We start from the raw sequence: 21,114 nt of genomic DNA, 5'->3' as shown, positions 1-21,114 counted from the left end.
CTTCACATATTCAAATTCAAATTCAAAGATTCAAAACGTTAGCTAACAAATTCAAATTCCTCACCGCTCAAAAGCTTACCAAATATTTTCAAACGTCCAAAGTCCAACTGCCAAGTTCTGTGGTCAAATCAGCCAAAACGGCACATCACGACAATCCAAGATCAGAATCTCAGTCGAGGACCGGCGCCACCTGGAAGGTCAGATCGGAAGGAAGGGAAAACACACCGTGGGTGCCAAGACTCGGGTCACTCAGTGGCAGCGTACGCGTCCATGGCGAGTTTCCTGACCTTCGTCACGACCTCTCCTTCGGGCATCCGAGTCGCCGATGAGTCCCTTCGTGGTCGCCAATTGTGGTGTTGGGTTCAAATCAGGCCTACATACTCTGCTAAACTCTCGAACGCCTTAGTATAGAAGTTGGCACGGACACTGGAAAAGGTAAAAGACAAGTTTATTAAGACCCCATGGGGTGGTGATACATTCCTACAGCACCCTTCGGCAATGTAAGAAGTAGCACACCGAACATTGGTGCGCGACCTCTTTTATACAGTTTAATAGCAATAAAAAGATAGGCGGTTACAAGTTACACATTTTAGGTACATATAAGGTCATTTTTGGAACACAGCCAGCACGTGGGAGGAGTTCAACAGCACTGGTCAGTTAGTGTGAACATTCCTAAAGAGTGACCAGTTGATGCATAGTGCGCATGTGCGCTTGACCAGTACTAAAAATAGCCTGTTGCCGAGCAGAATAGTGACCATGGGTATCGAGAAAGGACGAAAGGGCACACTGACCACGAGGCAGCGTGTTCATAGGAAACGGAAGTCAGAGGGATTCAAAATGGCCCCCGTTCGTTTTGGTCAAGTTAACAGAAAAGACCGTGTAGCTGTGCTAAACGCTAACTCAGGAGCTGCCAAAACACGACAGTCCTTTATTCTATTATTCTATTGCTTGGGTAATCATATCACTATTTCTTGCTATGAAGTTCTCAGGTATGTCTTCCCACTGCATCACCTCAGAGTTCTATTGTAGGTTGGCCAAACCTTGCAGCTAATCTTCTGAAATCCTGGTGATTAATGTTAGGGTATTCTACCTGTAAGGGGTCTAACTTTTTTAGAGCTGGTCCCCACTGAAATTATTACCAGATTCAGGGGCTATGATCCATGCAGCTGCATTACCTTAAAGCTTATGCTTTTATACCATGAGTATACAAAGATATAATCAATCAGACACAATTGCTTTTTCCATTTCTAAAGGTCTGTCTAGCGGGACTATCTAGGGTATTGCGGCCATTTATACTGAACTTTCCTATTTGGCTCAGATGTTTTACCAGTGCAGCCTCACGCGCTGTAGTTTTACACGCTGGGAATCTTGCAGCCCTAATATTATATGCTCTCGGGGTAACTTTGACCAAGGGGTCTCTTTTACTTGGATCCAGCATGATCATATCCTTACATATAATTTGTGCAAAGTAATTCAAGATCATCCTTGACTCTGACCCGAAATCCTCCAAGCTCCCTGCATGAATTATACATTAATTATGATCAGATCATCATAACCCTTATCCTTATTATGCACCTCCACTTGACAGATCACAGGCCAATTCCTGTTTGCCTTTATTTGTATTATTTTTTTTCAATATTTCTTGAGATCAGAGTTATCAGCCCTCCCCCGAAGGCCGTCCCAAGGCCCCATTTTTATTTAACTTGTAAAAACCCATTGACAGGAGATTCATCACACAGCTATGATTGTTGTAAGCATATTATCACATATATTCTGTAATTTCTTTAAATACTGCTCAACGTAGCATTTTTGTTAAACCTGACACATTCCAAGATAAGATGCAGAGGCTGTGTGACACCCGTCATTCCTATTCTAGCTCTGTTGGAGGGATTCTGCACATACACAGAACTATGCAAAGGAAAACAGGACCTTGGTGTATAGAGGTTGTACCTTCCTACCACCTTAGTGCCCAAAATCCCAAAACCGACTAGCTGTAGTGTCTCACTCATTCTCCTATATGATCACAAAGCTGCAAATGATTAGACAACCCAGAACACAAACCTCCTGACTCTCTCAGGAATCGCGGTAGCAAGACATACCCTTTTGCTCACTCACTCGCACTTCTCCACAATAAGGATTGTCAGAGTCACTGTATAGTTCAAAATGTTTATTTTAACTATTGTGCTCTATAAAGCAGTATACGAGCCGCTACCAGCAGCATAATGCATAAGCCTACCACAGTTAGCATTGTTACAATACCATAGAATATGAAGGGGGTGTCATTATATACAGACAGTGGAAAAACAACTATAAGGCCTAACCACCCTCCCCTTGGTAAGTTGTGGTTTATTATATAAAGGACGATCTCTGGGCTTTGTCAGCAAACCTCAAACCTTAGAGCCTAGATGGTAGCTTTACATCAAAGGAACAGCATGGCTCTTCTCCGAAGAAAAGATTTCCCTCCAAATGTGTGTGAACAACATGCAACTCCGAAATATCAAAGCACGAGCTCTCCAGCAGCGCAACTGTGTGTAGCATGTTTTGTCTAGGTAATAGGGACTGACCAGAACAGAATACCAAGGGGCATTTTTATCAACCTTGCACATCGGGTTCAGACTGAACACCAGGATAAACAGAGAAGGCAGAAAGCAGACCGTTTACATGTGAAAGGCACAAACAGAGTCTTGCCAAATAAAGTCATGTAGTAACGAACGCAAAAGCAGCATCATGGCAGCAGAGCTCATGCTAACTTAGCAATGTCGAGAATGACCACAATCGGCCATATAACAGCTTGCTCAGCCACCTCTCCACATTATAGGCAGGGGAGGCTAAGATCGCATTACAAATCCCAACTCAATTTGCTTTCTAGTTTTCTTTGAACCAGTACTGTGAAACGGTGACTTTTAATGTTCCTTCTTTATTGTTCTCTACCTGTCTTCTATGCCTATTCTCTTGTCGAGCCAATCTTACTTCGCTGTTCCCTAAACCTGCCGGTGCTTCAGAAAGGGGTTGTTCGACTCACCCTCATCTACTGTTTCATTGTTGGGGACCAATTTCATTCCTTCACTTGACACCTCCTCTTCCGCTCTCCCAAATGCATCTTTCACCATTACTGAATAAACTAAAACTTTTGTGTCCTTCTTCCCTGCTTTACTTTTTGTAAAACCTACTAGCCTCATATCCCTTGATGCCAATGGTTTCAAACTAGATCATTTAGCTAGGGAGAACAATAACTGTGTGCAGTGTATGGGGTATTAACTTTCTTGTTACCTCAAATTAACTTCCAGGTGAACTCCTCAGTGGCCTCACTTACCTCCAAGTTAGAAGCTGATAGATTTATTATTAGCTGTTGCTTCCATTTAATAACATCCAGTTGGAAACAAGCTCATGATGTTAGCTTTCGATCTTGGTGGAACGCTATAGGTTTTCATCATAGATTAGACTGTAACCATGTCTCACCTGTATTGTGCTGGGTCTGGTGGCTCAGTGGTCTAATGCTTCCACTGCAGCGGCCTGTGTCTGACCTCATGGTCTCAGGTTCAAATCCTGGTGGGTCCACTCAGCCTTCCATCCATCTGAGGTTGATAAAATGAGTAACATTTAATTGGGTAACAAATCAGCATCTGTTCTTCAGCATCAAGATACCTATGGGTGAACGTGTTATGTTGGCTATGCAGAGAGATCTGTTATGGCTTCCACTTCCTCCTTATTCATTACTCTCTAGTTCACTTGTGAATAAAACCATTAATGTGTCTGCTGAAGTAAGAAAGCTCCCTTTAACTCACTCATCTGCCTTTTTATATTTCATTATTATACAGTTTACAAATATGTATGAGTAATATTTGCTTTTCATAATGTCTAGAGTTTCTATTGTTATTAGCTTTTTAACCTTTATTGCATAGTTATAGATATATTCTTATTCTTCCCACCTTTCTCTGCCCATATGCACCTTATACATTTACATGTTTTGCAGCGTGACATGTAATAGGATTATACTTGCTATGTATTGGATTTTATATTTATTACTCCTGTCCTATTTGATTATCTTTGAATGTGTCAACTATTATGTGCTTTTTTTTTAATTTCAAAGTATTTCATTACATTTTTAAATTCAGTTATTATTGCTTTACCATCACAGGGTATCAGCCCAAACTGGCTGGCTTTGCCAAGGATACAGGTAAGTGGTATACATGTTTGGCTGTTCCCCTTTCCACTGTCTTGCTAGGAGAATAAGAGTGGATGAAAGGGAAAATAAAGAGACTAGAGGAGAGAAGGGAGGAGATAGCATACAAGAAGATTACTTTAGTCGTGGGTCTTTTCTGGGCCTGTGCGGATATGCTTTGTGGCCAGGCGCCCTTCTTCAGTTGAGTTCACGGGAGTACGTAGGGGTCCAGGGACTCGTCCAGTGATGCCCACATTTCCCTGGTTGCTGGTCTCCTTGGTGAGTTCCGCAGGGCGGTACTGTCTGCGCCTCTGAGGTAAGTCACCCAATTGAGCCGCCGTTGAATGTCGCCTTAGCTGTATTCTTCCATTTGGAAAGTACCGTTTTCACTGCCGAGGTCAGAAGGAGATCCAACAGGTCCCTGTTGTGCTGTGAATCTAGCTCTGCGGTCATAAACACGGTGGCAAGGGTAGAGAACCCTGGTTTTAGTGTGCACCCCAGCGCTTTTTTTATGAAAATGAATATTTTCTCCCAGAACCCTTTCATTTTTGGACAGTAGAAAATGAGGTGTGCTATGTCCCCCTTTTCGTTGTCGCAGTTCCAGCACAGGTTGTTTTCCCTGAGGCCTAGGGCTGCTAGGCGAGCTGGGGTCATTTCATTGTTCTAAATTAACTCGAATTAACACAAAACAAAAATGAGTTTCTGTTCTAGAGGGATATGTCCGCGTCGTAATATAGCGAGAATCCTATACCTCCCATTGTACACTAGCGCCATCTTGTGGCCTTTGATAAACAGTTCTCAGAGTTTAGCTTTTACATGTCCTAGCTAAGTGGGAAATTGGAACTACACAGTTTTATCCCACTTCAGGACATGGTTCAACACACAGCTTCATCTCATCAGCTCTGGGGGCTCTCCCAAGTGTAACTCTTTTGAGTGACAATCTCAGGTAATCTGGGAAAATTACCGAAAGTGTGTTATTCTAACGTAAGATGTGTTGCACTTGGCAGGGATTTTAAACATTATATCCCTAAGGTCATAGGGGTTGTGAAAGATCCAAGCATCATACAAAAAACAGTGCAGCACATGTGCCATGCACATTCAGCGGAAGAGTGTTGAAATAATGGGTGGAAATTGTGTTTCATGTAAATTAATCATTTGCGCATCACCAAGTAAAGTTGCCGATTCTAAGAAAATCTGTGTTTCAATCACATTGCAGAATTACAAAAAACATGTTTACTTTGTGCTTTCCTAATTGCTGATATAATTTAAAATATGTGTAATTACTGTAATGATTACCTACAAATAGTAGGTGCAATCATAACCCGATAGCTGAGCCCCATTAAATTGTGTTGTGTTGGACCTGGCTCCTTTTGCAAGGTTATCCCCAAACCTTTTGCCTTCCTGCACATATTTTTCTGACTTCTTTTGTTGTCATTAGGACTCTGGGCACTTTACCACTGCTAATCAGTGCTAAAGTGCATGTGCTCTTTCCTCTCAACAAGGTATGATTGGTCATATTTGATTTACTTGTGAGTCCCTTGTAAAATGGTATATCATATACTGAGGGCCTGCTAATTAAATGCTACTAGTGGGCCTGCAACACTGCTTATGCCACCCACAGAAGTAGCCTTTCAAACCTGACTCAGGCCTGCCACTGCAGGGCCTGTGTGCGCAGATTACTGACACTGTGGCCTGGCATTTAAAACTTCTTTTCAAGCTTTAAATTACCCTTAATTACACATAGGTCACCTCTAAGGTAAGCCCTACGTCTCCCCTGAGAAGGGGGTGGTCAACATAAAAGGTAAGACATGTGCCTTTATGTTTGGTGTGTTCTGGTAAAGATAAACAGTTCATTTTCTCACTGATGTGAGACCTACTCCTCTCATTGGCTAACATTGGGAATTCCCTTTTTTGTGGTAACTCCTGATCTGAAGGGAGTAGTGTTGCCATGTTTGGTATGTTTAGAATGGTGGCGATAAAATCGGGTTACTGGTGTAGTTAAATTTTACATCACTATTTTAGAAATGCCACTTTTAGAAAGTAGCCAATTCTCTGTGCATATGGCTCTTTGTGCTTTGAAGCCTGACTCCAATATACAGCTAGGGCTGGGTGACAGCTACACGTGGTGCATACTTTCCAGACAGCCACAACACAGGAAGGGCAAGGTGTGACAGGGTTACATCTGCATTCACCATCATACTGACGGTCTCCCTGGGCCATGGGAGAGAAAGGTTGTTCACACTTTATATTTGAATAGGTTGTGTCCTGCCCTCACACAAAGGGCTGATTTACCCCCCATTGGTCTTCTGGAGCAAGGACTGGGCTGAAAGTGATTGTTGTGCACATCCAAGGGGTCCTTTGAAGTCACCACTTCATCAAAGATTTTTTGAGTATAAGTACTGGTGCTCTGGCCCTATGTTTTCTAGTCACTGTGTGGACTGCTGGCTTTACAAACTGCACATTGCCAGAGGACAGCTGTACTGCCAGGAGGAACCACCACTTGGACTACTTGCTTTGTTGTGCTGACCTGCTTCCTGCTGAGCTGCAAGAGGCACTGCCACTCCGTTACAAGTAACTGTGTGCGCTGGCCTGCTTGCTCCTCTTTGTGTCCTAAGTGCTCTCCCACAAAATATTGGCTTTCCCGCTGTTCTCAGAGTTTCAGGCCAGAAAAGACTTGCACCCTTGCTATTGCTGTTGGACTTGAAGTCTGTCAATTAAACAAATAATCAAAACATACGAGAGCTCTATCCTGCCCGAGCACCGTGCTTTTTGCTACCTGGAATTCATGCGCTCTGGCCTGATTGCCAATGTGTTTTGAGGATCACTGAGGTGCACAAGTTTTCATGAGGACCGAGAGTCCTGGGAGGTGAAAGTGACCCGATAGCACCAAAGAATACCCGCCAGCGCGGCCCACTCTGTGACGACTAGCCTTACGGGCTGATTTGCATATGGCCATGTCTGAACTGGGTGGTGTGGTGAGCATAAAAACGATGGATTTAGGCCCAGATCTCTGTACTGGGGTGAATATATGACATTGTTCTGCATTCTGTCCATCAACTGTTGTTTTTGCATTTCTTACCCAAGCCTCATTTTTCTTCTGGCCCGAGGTCTTTTTGTTTTCTCCTTTCTGAAGCTGCTGTTGATAGTCTGTGCAAGTTTCAGACTATACTGCATGGCATACTATTCCCCTACTTGCAGTGCTTGATTTGTCAAATTAAAATGAAGTGCCAGGGCCTTCGTCAGGAGGCCATGCAGCTTGCACCACCCATTGACCCTGGCGGCGCTGCCAGTGACAGTACCAACACAACTACTAACCCTCACATTCCTACAAGTGTGGTAATTCAGACTATTCCAGGAGCCCAAAACGGTTACACTGGACACACTGCATCAGTGGCATGTTTCTATGGCTGTCTTTATCCTGGCTGTTCGCGTTTAATGCTGTCCCCATGACTTGCACCAGTCCCCGCCTCCCTTTTCTCTAACATCTTCTGAGGTGCCGCGTCGGCTGTGGCTGGAGATCAGGGCGCGGTGAAGCTCGGCTCCATCACCTTTATGGGGCGCCCAGGGACAGACTAAAGGCTTTCATCGCCTCCTCTGACTTCGATCTGGTACTCTCAGGTCATCACAAGACAAAGTCAGGAACCAGTCAACACAGCAAGATGAGTTACTATGAACAGCTGTGCGGTGGGTGGGGCCAAGGGGTGCCTAGATAGACAAGGAGGGTGATAGTGAGAGAGAATGGAAAAACAAAAGAAGTGTGAGGCAAACGGAATGAGAAAGCAACGAAAGGAAAGATAATAGAATGCAAATAAGGAAAGAAAGATGAAAAGACAGAAGAGGAGAATAACAACATGGAAGGAAAACAAAAATAGGATACCATGGAGGGGCGAAGGAAGGGCAAGAGCATGATGAAAGAAGAAAGGAGCAAAAAAAATGAAAGAATAAGAATAGGGAAATATGGAAAGGGGACAAAGTAGGAATATAAACAAGAACAGACAGAAAGATTGAGAGACAAAATGAAAGGACGCAAACCGAAAGATGGAAAAAAGAACAACATGAAACTGGAAAGAATAGAAAATATAGAAGAAAGAAGGATAGAAAGAAGGACAAGATAAAAGAAGAAAATAAGGACAAAAGAAGATTAAAAAGAAAGAACGAATAAAAGAAATGCTAGACAAATTTCTTCCATGCTTTAACATTCAAAATTAAATGCAAATTTCCACGAGAGGATCAGTTCTCACTGGTGTCCAGAAGGAAGGCCAGGGTCGCTCACTTTGTTCTGTAAATTAGTGTCATACAAAGTGGCGAGTATTTTATTGTCCTGGCTACTCCATCAGTGTGAGAACCTCCAGGCCTTGATTTGGTATCATACACTTTCCTAAACTGGCATGAACCCATCCATAGGGGTTCTACCAGCAGGCAGTGGCATCTTAAAGATTTAGGGGTGCCCTGTTTGTACAGCTTTGAGCTTATGATCCAGTTCAGCTCTTTCGTGCCCTCTTTGGCCAGGTCACTGACAGTGCACTGTCCAAATTCTAAATCTAAATACATCTGATATTCAGAAATTGTGACGTGTGTTTTCAATATTGTATTATAGCGTCCCTTAGTAATACTTCTGACAATAATCTCTGTGACACTCTCCTATTCTCTGATGTCAGGTCCTGTTTTGACCTGAAAGAAACTTTTTTATGGATGTTGCATGAATTATAAACACACATTTCTCTGAAAAATGTCTGTAATAAACACTCACACAACGGCCAAAATAAAGATAAAGGAAAGGAACATGGTACTTAAAACAAGCTTATCAGGGCAAGACTGTAGAACAGAGCTGGCTCTGTCAGGGGCGCCTGGAAGGCTGGGGCCCCGGGCCAGAGCCCTCGTTGCCCATGTCAAAGGTCTCTGACAGCAGGAGTGTTACCAGCCCTGACTCTCAAGCTTTACCCATGCCAAAGGTCTCTGCCAGCAGGAGTGTAACCAGCCCTGACTCTCAAGCTTTGCCCATGTCAAAGGTCTCTGCCAGCAGGAGTGTTACCAGCCCTGACTCTCGAGCTTTGCCCATGTCAAAGGTCTCTGCCAGCAGGAGTGTTACCAGCCCTGACTCTCGAGCTTTACCCATGCCAAAGGTCTCTGCCAGCAGGAGTGTAACCAGCCCTGACTCTCAAGCTTTGCTCTTGCTGTGAGGTGTGTGTCTTACAATGGAACTGTACCCGCGTGGACACATCCTGCTGCGCTCTGCTGTGCGCTGGAAATGCTGGCACCGGCTCCAGGACGTCAAACACCGGGACAGGCGAGGACAGGGGGCGGCGACTCTTAATGGGAGGCGGAGTCAGAGGAAGAAACAGGTCCATCCCCGTCCCCCATTGGCCAGCCTTGCGAAACACACAGGCAGAGGCCTATAAATATGGTGGCTCCACCACTTGGAGTTCAGAGCGTCCCTCGGATATCAAGATGAAGAACGCTGGCTGTTACCTGCTCGCCCTGGCCCTTGTGCTGGGCCCCGTGCTCCAGATGTGCGCAGCTCGTGAGTACAGACTCTGTGTGGCTTCTCTACACACTGCCCAGGGACGGAGGGTCCCCACTGCTGAGGAGGGAGAGGGTGCGAGCTCCCTTGGGAGGGAACTGTGTGCAGCTTCAGCACATGAGGGAGAGGGTGCGAGCTCCCTTGGGAGGGAGCTGTGTGCAGCTTCAGCACATGAGGGAGGGGGTGCGAGCTTTAGTGGCAGGGAACTGTGTGCAGCTGCAGCACATGAGGGAGAGGGTGCACGCATCAGTGGCAGGGAGCTGTGTGCAGCTGCAGCACATGAGGGAGAGGGTGCGAGCTTCCTTGGAAGGGAGCTGTGTGCAGCTCCAGCACATGAGGGAGAGGGTGTGAGCTTCCTTGGAAGGGAGCTGTGTGCAGCCGCAGCATATGAGGGAGAGGGTGCGAGCTTCCTTGGGAGGGAGCTGTGTGCAGCCGCAGCACATGAGGGAGAAGGTGCGAGCTTCAGTGGCAGGGAGCTGTGTGCAGCCGCAGCAGATGAGGGAGAGGATGCGAGCTTCCTTGGGAGGGAGCTGTGTGCAGCTTCAGCACATGATTTCGGGAAGGACTCCTGGCAGTGGCCAGCTGGATGAATACCAACTGTCTCCAGCTCAATGCCAAAAAAACGGAGGTCATGATAGTGGGTAAGCGAGCGGATCTTTGGGGTGATAAGTGGCAGCCCCCTGAGCTGGGTGTAACCCCTATTCCAGTGACAGAGGTGAAGAACCTGGGGGTTTGGCTTGACCCTGCCCTCAGCTTTCGTGGCCATTTTAAGGTTCTTTGATTCCTAAACCAGGCAGCTGGTTATTCAAGCATCTATATTATCACGGCTTAATTATGCCAGCTCATTACTCTTGGGGGCCAACCAGGCTGAAATTGCGCGGATGCAACGTATCCAGAATGCAGCAGCCAGAGCCCTCGTGGGGCTCCCGAGGTTCTGTTCTGCTGAGAGTACCATCCTCTCGCTACACTGGCTACCGGTTACACAGAGGATATATTTTAAGACCCTCTGTCTGGCATTCAAGATCCTCAGGATGGCCTCCCCTCCGATTCTTGACAATCTTCTGAAGCTTTATGTTCCTTCGCGCCCTTTGAGATCCCTGGGCCAAAACTTGGCTGTGGTCCCACGATTTAGACTGAGTAGAGCAGGAGGACGTTCCTTTCGAGTCTTGGCTGCTAAGCTGTGGAATTCTCTATCTTCCCACATTCGAGAAATTGATGAGCTGCTGAAATTCAGGAAAGCCATCAAAACGCATTTGTTCCCTCATCCCTCTTAGGTGCCTCCTCCATTGTTCTGTTGTGTTGTGTTTGAGTATCTTACCAGAAGCGCCGGGACGCCCCTTGGCTGGGGCATCTGTGCGCTATAGAAATGTTATTAACATAACATAACATAACATGAGGGAGAGGGTGCGAGCTGTCTTGTGAGGGAGCTGTGTGCACGTTGACGCTTCCTCAGGGTTGTCTTGCAAACTGACGCATGCTCACGGATAGGTGTGTCTGCACACTAATGCTTTTGGTGCACTGTGTAAGGCTGGACTCTGTAGCAGGCCCGGCTCCAGGAATTTTTATTTGGGGGGCCAAGGGTGCATTTGGGTGGGCCACTGCGGACTTGATTTGTTGCATTTATGTCTAGGCAGGCCTGCTTCAGGGCCCTCCTTTATCTCTTTTAAGTCTTACAAGGCCCAGTAAAACTCACTCTTTTGCAAATCTCTTTTTAATGTTATCACTCTCAAAAAGTGTTATTTTCCATGTAATGTTCCTTTGATGGGAAGAGGAGGTTTCTGAGGTGGGAGTATCAGGCAAGTGACACTCCTCGGGCTCCCTCTGTGCGAACCTTCAGGGAGAATCCCTCTTCATTACTACCTCCACCTAACCACGGGCTCTGCAACACACTCCCTTACAGGCTTGATTATCCACTACTCCTCTCCAGTGCACCTTACCTCACAGATGACCTTGGGCCCCAGCCCCACATCAGGCAGCACCGGGCTCCACTTTCATTTTTCCCAGTAAAAACATTAGTAAAATCACCTTCATACTTAAAACATTGAATATAGCAGTAAATATACCGTAATTAGCAGGCACTTTAAAGTATGTTGCACAGTAGCCCTTATGGCCCGACTGCTAATTAAATAAACAAAAACAGAAGGGCATGACAGGGCCGGCTTTAGCACTGATGCGAAAGTAATTTTTGGTGCCCCACCAATGACCGCTTTCTCAGGAAATACCTTTACTACCACCCTCCCCCAGTGCCCCTCATCCCTCCATGGCCCCCCCTATTGACCTCTTCCTTGGATTCCCTCACTACCACCCTCCACCAGTGTCCCTCATCTCTCTGTAGCCCCTCCCCCTCAAGACCTCCTCCTCAGACTCCCCCACTACCACCCTCCCCCAGTGCTCCTCATCCCTCCATGACCCCCCTATTGACCTCTTCCTCGGATTCCCTCACTGCCACACACCACAAGTGCCCCTCATCTCCTCAGAGCCCCTCCCCCTCATGACCTCCTCCTCAGACTCCCTCACTACCACCCTCCCCCAGTGCCCCTCATCCCTCCATGACCCCCCTATTGACCTCTTCCTCGGATTCCCTCACTGCCACACACCACAAGTGCCCCATATCTCCTCATAGCCCCCCATGACCTCCTTCTCAGACTCCCTCACTACCACCCTCCACCAGTGCCCCTCATCTCTCTGGAGCCCCTCCCCCTCGTGACCTTCTCCTCAGATTCCCTCACTACCACCCTCCAACAGTGTCCATCATCTCTCTGTAGCCCCCCCTATTGAACTCGTCATCTGGCTCCCTCACTACCACCTTCCACCAGTGCCCCTCATCTCTCTGTAGCCCCTCCCCCTCATGACCTCCTCCTCAGACTCCCCCACTACCACCCTCCACCAGTGCCCCTCATCTCTCTGTAGCCCCTCCCCCTCATGATCTCCTCCTCAGACTCCCTCACTACCACCATCCACCAGTGCCCCTCATCTCTCTGTAGCCCCTCCCCCTCAAGACCTCCTCCTCAGACTCCCCCACTACCACCCTCCACCAGTGCCCCTCATCTCTCCGTAGCCCCTCCCCCTCATGACCTCCTCCTCAGACTCCCTAACTACCACCCTCCGCCAGTGCCCCTCATCTCTCTGTAGCCCCGCCCCCTCAAGACCTCCTCCTCAGACTCCCCACTACCACCCTCCAACAGTGCCCCTCATCTCTCCGTAGCCCCTCCCCCTCATGACCTCCTCCTCAGACTCCCTCACTACCACCCTCCAACAGGGCCCCTCATCTCTCCGTAGCCCCCCCTACTGAACTCGTCATCTGGCTCCCTCACTACCACCCTCCACCAGTGCCCCTCATCTCTCTGGAGCCCCTCCCCCTCATGACCTTCTCCTCAGATTCCCTCACTACCACCCTCCACCAGTGTCCCTCATCTCTCTGTAGCCCCCCCTATTGAACTCGTCATATGGCTCCCTCACTACCACCCTCCACCAGTACCCCTCATCTCTCTGTAGCCCCTCCCCCTCATGACCTCCTCCTCAGACTCCCTCACTACCACCATCCACCAGTGCCCCTCATCTCTCTGTAGCCCCTCCCCCTCAAGACCTCCTCCTCAGACTCCCCCACTACCACCCTCCACCAGTGCCCCTCATCTCTCCGTAGCCCCTCCCCCTCATGACCTCCTCCTCAGACTCCCTAACTACCACCCTCCACCAGTGCACCTCATCTCTCTGTAGCCCCGCCCCCTCAAGACCTCCTCCTCAGACTCCCCCACTACCACCCTCCAACAGTGCCCCTCATCTCTCCGTAGCCCCTCCCCTTCATGACCTCCTCCTCAGACTCCCCCACTACCACCCTCCAACAGGGCCCCTCATCTCTCCGTAGCCCCCCCTACTGAACTCGTCATCTGGCTCCCTCACTACCACCCTCCACCAGTGCCCCTCATCTCTCTGGAGCCCCTCCCCCTCATGACCTTCTCCTCAGATTCCCTCACTACCACCCTCCAACAGTGTCCCTCATCTCTCTGTAGCCCCCCCTATTGAACTCGTCATATGGCTCCCTCACTACCACCCTCCACCAGTGCCCCTCATCTCTCTGTAGCCCCTCCCCCTCATGACCTCCTCCTCAGACTCCCCCACTACCACCCTCCACCAGTGCCCCTCATCTCTCTGTAGCCCCTCCCCCTCATGACCTCCTCCTCAGACTCCCTCACTACCACCATCCACCCGTGCCCCTCATCTCTCTGTAGCCCCTCCCCATCAAGACCTCCTCCTCAGACTCCCCCACTACCACCCTCCACCAGTGCCCCTCATCTCTCCGTAGCCCCTCCCCATCATGACCTCCTCCTCAGACTCCCTCACTACCACCCTCCAACAGGGCCCCCCATCTCTCTGTAGCCCCCCCTATTGAACTTGTCATCTGGCTCCCTCACTGCCACCCTCCACCAGTGCCCCTCATCTCTCCGTAGCCCCTCCCCCTCATGACCTCCTCCTCAGACTCCCTCACTACCACCCTCCAACAGGGCCACCCATCTCTCCGTAGCCCCCCCTATTGAACTTGTCATCTGGCTCCCTCACTGCCACCCTCCATGTGAGCATGGGGTGTGAAGTGCACAGCAGGGGGAAAGGGCTGGCCAGTGCAGGTGACACTTTTCCTTTGTAAAGGAATTTCTGCTGGCGTCATAGCCCAGGGTGTGCTGTCTGTGCACTTGTATAGATGTGTATTCCATACAAGTGCACAGACAGCAAACCCTGGGCTATGACACCAGCAGAAATTAATTTACAATGGAAAAGCGTCACCTACACTGCCATCCCTTTGCCCCTGCTGTCTGTGCACTTGGATGGAATTCACATCCGCTGCACTGCTCACGAGATGGATGGTGAACAGGGCCATGGATCTTTCTATTTTTGCATCCAAGGGCCCCCACAAAGAAACAGAGGAGGCCCAGGCAAGGAGAAACCAGGAAACTTTAGACCCACACATATCTACTCTGTGAGACCTTCGGGAGGGGCTGGATGCCAGGACGCAGTGCTGCTGATCAGCCAGACTCCACAGTATAGCATCAGAAGAGCAGGCAGCAGTTTTTTTATGTAAGTTCCAGTAACTTTAATGCATTTAAGGGTTCAGAGTGGGTGTGGGTTTTGGGGTGTCAGGGGGGCAATTTTAGGGTTCTGGGTGGGTATGGGTTTTGGTGTGCCAGGGGTAATTTTAGGGTTCAGGGCAGGTGTGGGTTTTGGGATGTCAGGGGGCAATTTTAGGGTTCATGGTGGGTATGGGTTATGGGATGCCAGGGGGAATTTATGGGTCAGGGTGGGTATGGGTTATGGGATGCCAGGGGGAATTTATGGTTCAGGGTGGGTATGGGTTATGGGGTGCCAGAGGGGAAATTATGGTTCAGCATGGGTATGGGTTTTGGGGTGCCACAGGGTTAATTTTAGTGTTCAGCGTGGGTATGTGTTTGGTGTGCCAGGGGGAATTTTAGGGTTCAGGGCAGGTGTAGGTTTTGGAGTGTCAGGGGGCTATTTTAGGGTTCAGGGTGGGTATGGGTTATGGGGTGCCAGGGGGGAATTTATGGTTCAGCATGGTTATGGGTTTTGGGGTGCCAAGGGTAATTTTAAGGTTCAGGGTGGGTACGGGTTTTGGGGGGCAAGGGTGTAATTTTAGGGATCAGCCCGGGTATGGGTTTTGGGGCTCCAGGGGGGTGAATTTAGGGTTCAGGGTGGTAATGAGTTTTGGGATGCCAGGGGGTAATTTTAGGGTTTGGGGTGGGTATGAGTTTTGGGATGCCAGGGGGGGATAATTTTAGGGATCAGGATGGGTATGGATTTTGGGGTGCCAGTTGTAATTTTAGGGTTCAAGGAGGGCATGGATTTTGGGGTTCCAGGGGTAATTTTAGCGTTCAGGGTGGGTTTGGGATTTGGGGTGCCAGGGGGTAACTTTAGGGTTCAGGGAAATAATGGGTTTCGGGGTGCCATGGGGTTAATTTTAGGGTTCAGGGCGGGTATGGGTTTTAGGGTGTGAGGGGGTTAATTTTAAGGTTCAATGTGGGTATGTGTTTTGGTGAGCCAGGGGTAATTTTAGGGTTCAGGGCAGGTGTGGGTTATGGGGTGCCAGGGGGGAATTTATGTTCAGGGTGGCTATGGGTTATGGGGTGCCAGGGGGGAATTTATGGTTCCGATTGGGTATGGGTTATGGGATGCCTAGAGGAATTTATGGTTCAGCATGGGTATAGATTTTGGGGTGCCAGGGGTCATTTTAAAATTCAGGGTGGGAGTCGGTTTTGGGGGGCAAGGGTGTAATTTTAGGGATCAGTGCAGGTATGGGTTTTGGGGTAGACTATAGAAGCACATGTGAAAATTTACCCTTCTTTTTGAAATATTTCGTTCGTTGCTATTCTTTAGCAAACATAACTCCCCTTGTTACATCATTAATTGGGGTAGCCAAAATATCTTGGGTTGGTGCTTAATTCAAAAAATTGCCTGATTCTCATATAACAGTAAAATACAGTTGCGAGACCAATCATACCACACTTAATCTCGTGACAAAAACTAATGTAGTGATAAACCGAAAAAAGTGGGTGAAAGCGAGATGGCACCTCACGGGCGCACCACCAAGCGGGGACCTGACTGGTACTCGTCAGGACTGCCCTGTTGTCATCATCGGTACCATCAAGCTTAGAACAGAAAATAGTGTCCAAATGCACAAAAGATTTGTGCAGGAAAAAGTGCAGTGAACAGAAAACAACAGGACCAAAATAGTGTCAATCAACACCTTAAAACTCTCATAACACAACACAGACACACTACTTTTATTCAATTTCTTGTGTTGTGTATGGAATAATAAAAGAAAACAAGTAGAGATGGTTATCACCTATTCAACCATTCATACTTTTACTTGCCGACATGTTTCATTGCCTAGTGAACTTGTAGGCAATTTCATCAGGGCGTCAAATATATTAAAGCCACTGCAGGTGGACCCACATGTCTTCGCAACTGTAAATACATAAAATCCGCACCATTGTGGTTAACATAAAGCATCTAGTCCGTGTCTTACTCTCACACACAATTGACTCTCTGATAATTACCCTCAACAGGCCATAGGTGCTCCTACCAGCCAGACGGGACGAGGTTGTATTTTTAAAAAAATGATAGAACAAATCGCAACAAGTCGATTGTTCACTTCTCCCTTTGCGAGTGCTATGGAGGTGGGAGAGACAAAACACCATACTTAGTTCGTATTTAAACATATGTATATCATGCAAACCATCATTCACTTATAACTACGTTGTACATAGTGTGTAGATAAAGGCGGAGTGACAATATGCCATGACCTTCTGTATTATCCTCCCCAGTTACCAAGTCTACACCGAGTCACAAGCGATAGGCAAGAAGCAAAACTGTGCATTGCTCAAGTTACCCAAAACGCCCTGCACGTTCCACACATCGCGTTAGATAAGAAACATGTTAGATAAAAACGGATCCCCTCTGATGCCTGCACCAAATTGCAGCGTGCATGGAGATCGGTTTCCAGCGCGGACACTGCGTGTCTCCAGGCCATCGCCTGTACCTTCTAAGCATATGCGCATAACATCGCTTCCTGACACCCTCCGTTTGAGACCCCCAGTTGCCTTACCGAGCAGTGAAGAAGCGGCTGCTGTATCTCAGCCCGTGCCGTGTTTTCCTTTGCATTAGGAAAGTACTTGTAATGCCGCCCGTGATCTCGCGGGGAACCGCGTCGGCCATTTTGGATTGGGCAAGTTCATATTCAACAAAGCGAAAAGTGCTCGTCAAGGCGGAAACTAACGCGAGATTTCGGCGCGTGATCTCGATCTCGCTTTTTACAGCACTTTTAAAACTTTATGCACCTATCTGAAAACAATCACATCTTGTATGTAATTTGCAAATAGCCAGTATGCACATTGCTTAAATATATTTAACTGGGATCCATTACCACTGATTCAATTCAAAGGACCTTATGGACCAGCCACAAATGTTAAAATTGGATGGGAACAATTGCAGTTATTTTATCATCAACCCAATTTTTATTTTTGTGAATCTAATGAACGTGCTTTCATATCTTAGGCAGAATACATATTCAAGACCATAGTAAGAACACATTAAGGGTGCTCCAGTTTGTATGCATAAGTGCGCCCGGGACATGTCTTACAGCAATAAGAGTGTACAAGCAACCTCATACAGATGCCAAAGCGAAACTTAGTGTATCTTATTCCACTCCAATAAATCATTCAACCCCATCTTATCTGATTTCTCCTGGAAAATCCATTTAGCTTCCTTTCTGGCTAACAGACGTTCCACTGTGTATGTGTCCCCTGTCACCTTCTCGAGAACTACCCACTTGAATGTATGTTTATTTGTGTGGCAGTGTTGTACACGTTTCGTTGTCAGCTTTCCAGATTTTATGGTGCTTAGGTGTTCTTGGATGCGGGTTTTTATTTTCCGTGTCGTAAGGCCTATATATTGAAGGCCGCATTCGCAACTTAGTTTGTACACCACGCATGTGGTATTGCAATTACTAAATTGCCTGAGCTCCCATTCTCTGCCTGACTGTAGGGTGACCTGAGTTGTTTTTTCAGTAAGGTGACATACAGAGCAAGTGCCACAGGGATGATGTCCCGTAAGATGTATTTTGCTATTCGCTTTTGTTGTTTGTACACGAGTGTGGACCAATTTGTCTTTTAGGTTGCTGGTACGTTTAAAAGCAAAAGTGGGTTGAGGCATTTTGAAGTCTTTATTAGAGAGGATCGCCCAATGTTTTCGTATTGACTGCCGGATTTTGGAGGCTAGAGGGTTAAAAGTCATAACTACCGGTAAGCAGTCCTTTTTCTCTTTTTTATTTACTTCTAACAAAGCACTGCGTGGTGTATTAAGGGCTCTTTTCTTCGCAGTTTTAATAGTTCTTGCAGGGTATTCTCTTTGTAAAAGTTTCTCCCCCAACACCTGTGATTGTTCCACAAAAGTCTCGGTGCTAGAGCAATTCCTCCTATACCGGAGGAACTGGCCTACCGGCAGATTGTCCCTGAGCGCCCGCGGGTGGTAAGATTGATAAGATAATAATGAATTCTTATCTGTGGGTATCTGGTGCACGCTCGTGGTCAGGGTTTTATCTTTGACAGTAATGTCCAGATCTAGATACACAGCGGAATCCCTGCTGTAAGACCAGGTGAATCTCAGGCTTTGATCTTGACAATTGAGCCAATTAAGAAACTCCAACAGGGTAGTCTCATCTCCAGTCCAGATGCAGAGCACATCATCTATATATCTCCTCCAGAGACGCACATGGTCTCTGAAGGGATTGCTGGTAGGATAGATGATGTGCTCTTCGAATTGGCCTACATATATACATGCCAGGCTCGGTGCCATTGTGGCCCCCATCGAGGTGCCCGTGGTTTGCAGATACATCTTGTCCTTATAGCAAAAGAAATTGCGAGTGAGTGCTATTTCGATGCATTGGAGCACAAATGTCTGCGGGGCATCATAAAACCACTCCTGGTCCCTCAGGGCCCTTGCTGCTGCCACCAGCGTGGCGTCCTGAGGGATACAAGAGTAGAGAGATTCGATATCGATGGTAACCAATATCTCACACGTGGGGTCAAAGGAAATTTCCCCGATCACATTCAGGATATCCATAGTATCTTTTACAAAAGATTTTTGTGTAATTACAGATTCCCGTAAAAAATAGTCGGCAAACTGAGACAAAGGCTCAAGGATCGACTGGATTCCGGATACAATCGGCCTGCCAGGCGGTGGCCGGGCAGGCTTATGTATTTTCGGTAGAATATAGAATGCAGGCATCCTGGGATTCATATTCACCAGGAATTCTGCTTCCCTGCTCGTAATCCATTTTTTCTCTTTAGCATCTGCCACCAGTTTCTTGATCTGTTTCTGTAAGTCTTGCGTGGGGTCACGTATTAGCGGTTGGTAATTGGCCCTGACATTTAATAGTCGTAATGAGTGGGGGTCGGAACAAAACCCAGCCCTTTATTAAGGACGCGTTCTTCACTTTCTGTAAGCTGGTAGTCTGAGAGATTGACCACAATATTGTTTATTGGGGTTGTCTGCCTCTGCTGCGAGTTAGTCTTGGGGAGTATGTCTGCCATTGGGGTGGTCGATTGCCTCGTCCTCTTCCCCTTCCTGGTTGACCTGTTCCCTTGTTGGTCCCCTGGCCTTGCTCTAAAAAAGATCGCAGTAGGACCCCCAAATCGGCGTTGTTTTGTGGTTGTTCGTTAAACCTTACTCGGTTCCCCTGGGGTCTATCTTGCTCGTCCTCGCTCGACGTATTATCAAAAGACCAGTTGGCCGGAGTCCGTTTATGTTGTTGAGGACGGGGTTGTTGCTGGCCTGCCCCACCGCCACCTCTACGTGGTCCTGTTTGATGGATTTGGTCAGAGTCAGACTGGTAATAAGTATCGGTTACGTAAGGAAAAGCCCACTCGTGCGTATATCTCTGTAGATTTCTTTGTAAACCCTTGATTTTCTGGTTTATCATATACGTTTTGTATTCTGAGATATCGTCTTGTATTTTGCTCAGATGGTCTTTGGCATTCGTAAGAGTGTCGTCTCGTTTAATGCTCTCTTCGAGATCTAAGATCTGATTGACTAGACTATGGATAAAAACTGTTTGGCCTTTTCTGAGGATCAGATTGCCGCAATTCTAGCAGCCCCTTCACTTCTGTCAGACACACCATTACTTGGGAAATCATCTGTGAGAGAAGAGTGGGAGAAACTAAGTAATTTAAAGAAAAAACAGGTTCGAATAGCTCTACATGGGGCGTTGATGTCAGAATATTACACGTCTGGAGCATCCCCTGCAAGCCTTTTGGTTAGAATAGAACCAAGGATATTCCTTGATGACAAAAAGTTCAGACTCGACTGGAGTTACATCGCTAATAAGTGCACCAGGGACTGGTTGATCCTTATAATCAGTACAGCCCAAAGACTAAGTGAGGATTTGCTAAAAGAGATCTTAGATCTCGAAGAGAGCATTAAACGAGACGACACTCTTACGAATGCCAAAGACCATCTGAGCAAAATGCAAGACGATATCTCAGAATACAAAACGTATATGATAAACCAGAAAATCAAGGGTTTACAAAGAAATCTACAGAGATATACGCACGAGTGGGCTTTTCCTTACGTAACCGATACTTATTACCAGTCTGACTCTGAACAAATCCATCAAACAGGACCACGTAGAGGTGGCAGTGGGGCAGGCCAGCAACAACCCCGTCCTCAACAACATAAACGGACTCCGGCCAACTGGTCTTTTGATAATACGTCGAGCGAGGACGAGCAAGATAGACCCCAGGGGAACCGAGTAAGGTTTAACGAACAACCACAAAACAACGCCGATTTGGGGGTCCTACTGCGATCTTTTTTAGAGCAAGGCCAGGGGACCAACAAGGGAACAGGTCAACCAGGAAGGGGAAGAGGA

The 21,114-nt window shown here is 47.4% G+C and overlaps 1 long non-coding RNA gene across 3 annotated transcripts in view; it reads left to right on the top strand.

The window, feature by feature from the left end:
* The first annotated feature begins 9,603 nt into the window (after positions 1-9,603).
* The window catches only part of LOC144762053 (uncharacterized), a 99,085-nt gene continuing 87,574 nt past the window's right edge, over positions 9,604-21,114 (top strand). For all 3 annotated transcript variants that reach the window (XR_013596025.1, XR_013596024.1, XR_013596023.1), the window contains exon 1: positions 9,604-9,683. This is a non-coding gene — a long non-coding RNA (uncharacterized LOC144762053). The remainder of the gene's footprint in view (positions 9,684-21,114) is intronic.

Source organism: Lissotriton helveticus, chromosome 6 (assembly GCF_964261635.1).
Source record: "Lissotriton helveticus chromosome 6, aLisHel1.1, whole genome shotgun sequence".
Taxonomy (NCBI): Eukaryota; Metazoa; Chordata; class Amphibia; order Caudata; family Salamandridae; genus Lissotriton; species Lissotriton helveticus.
This window is presented reverse-complemented; position numbering and strand designations above follow the sequence as displayed.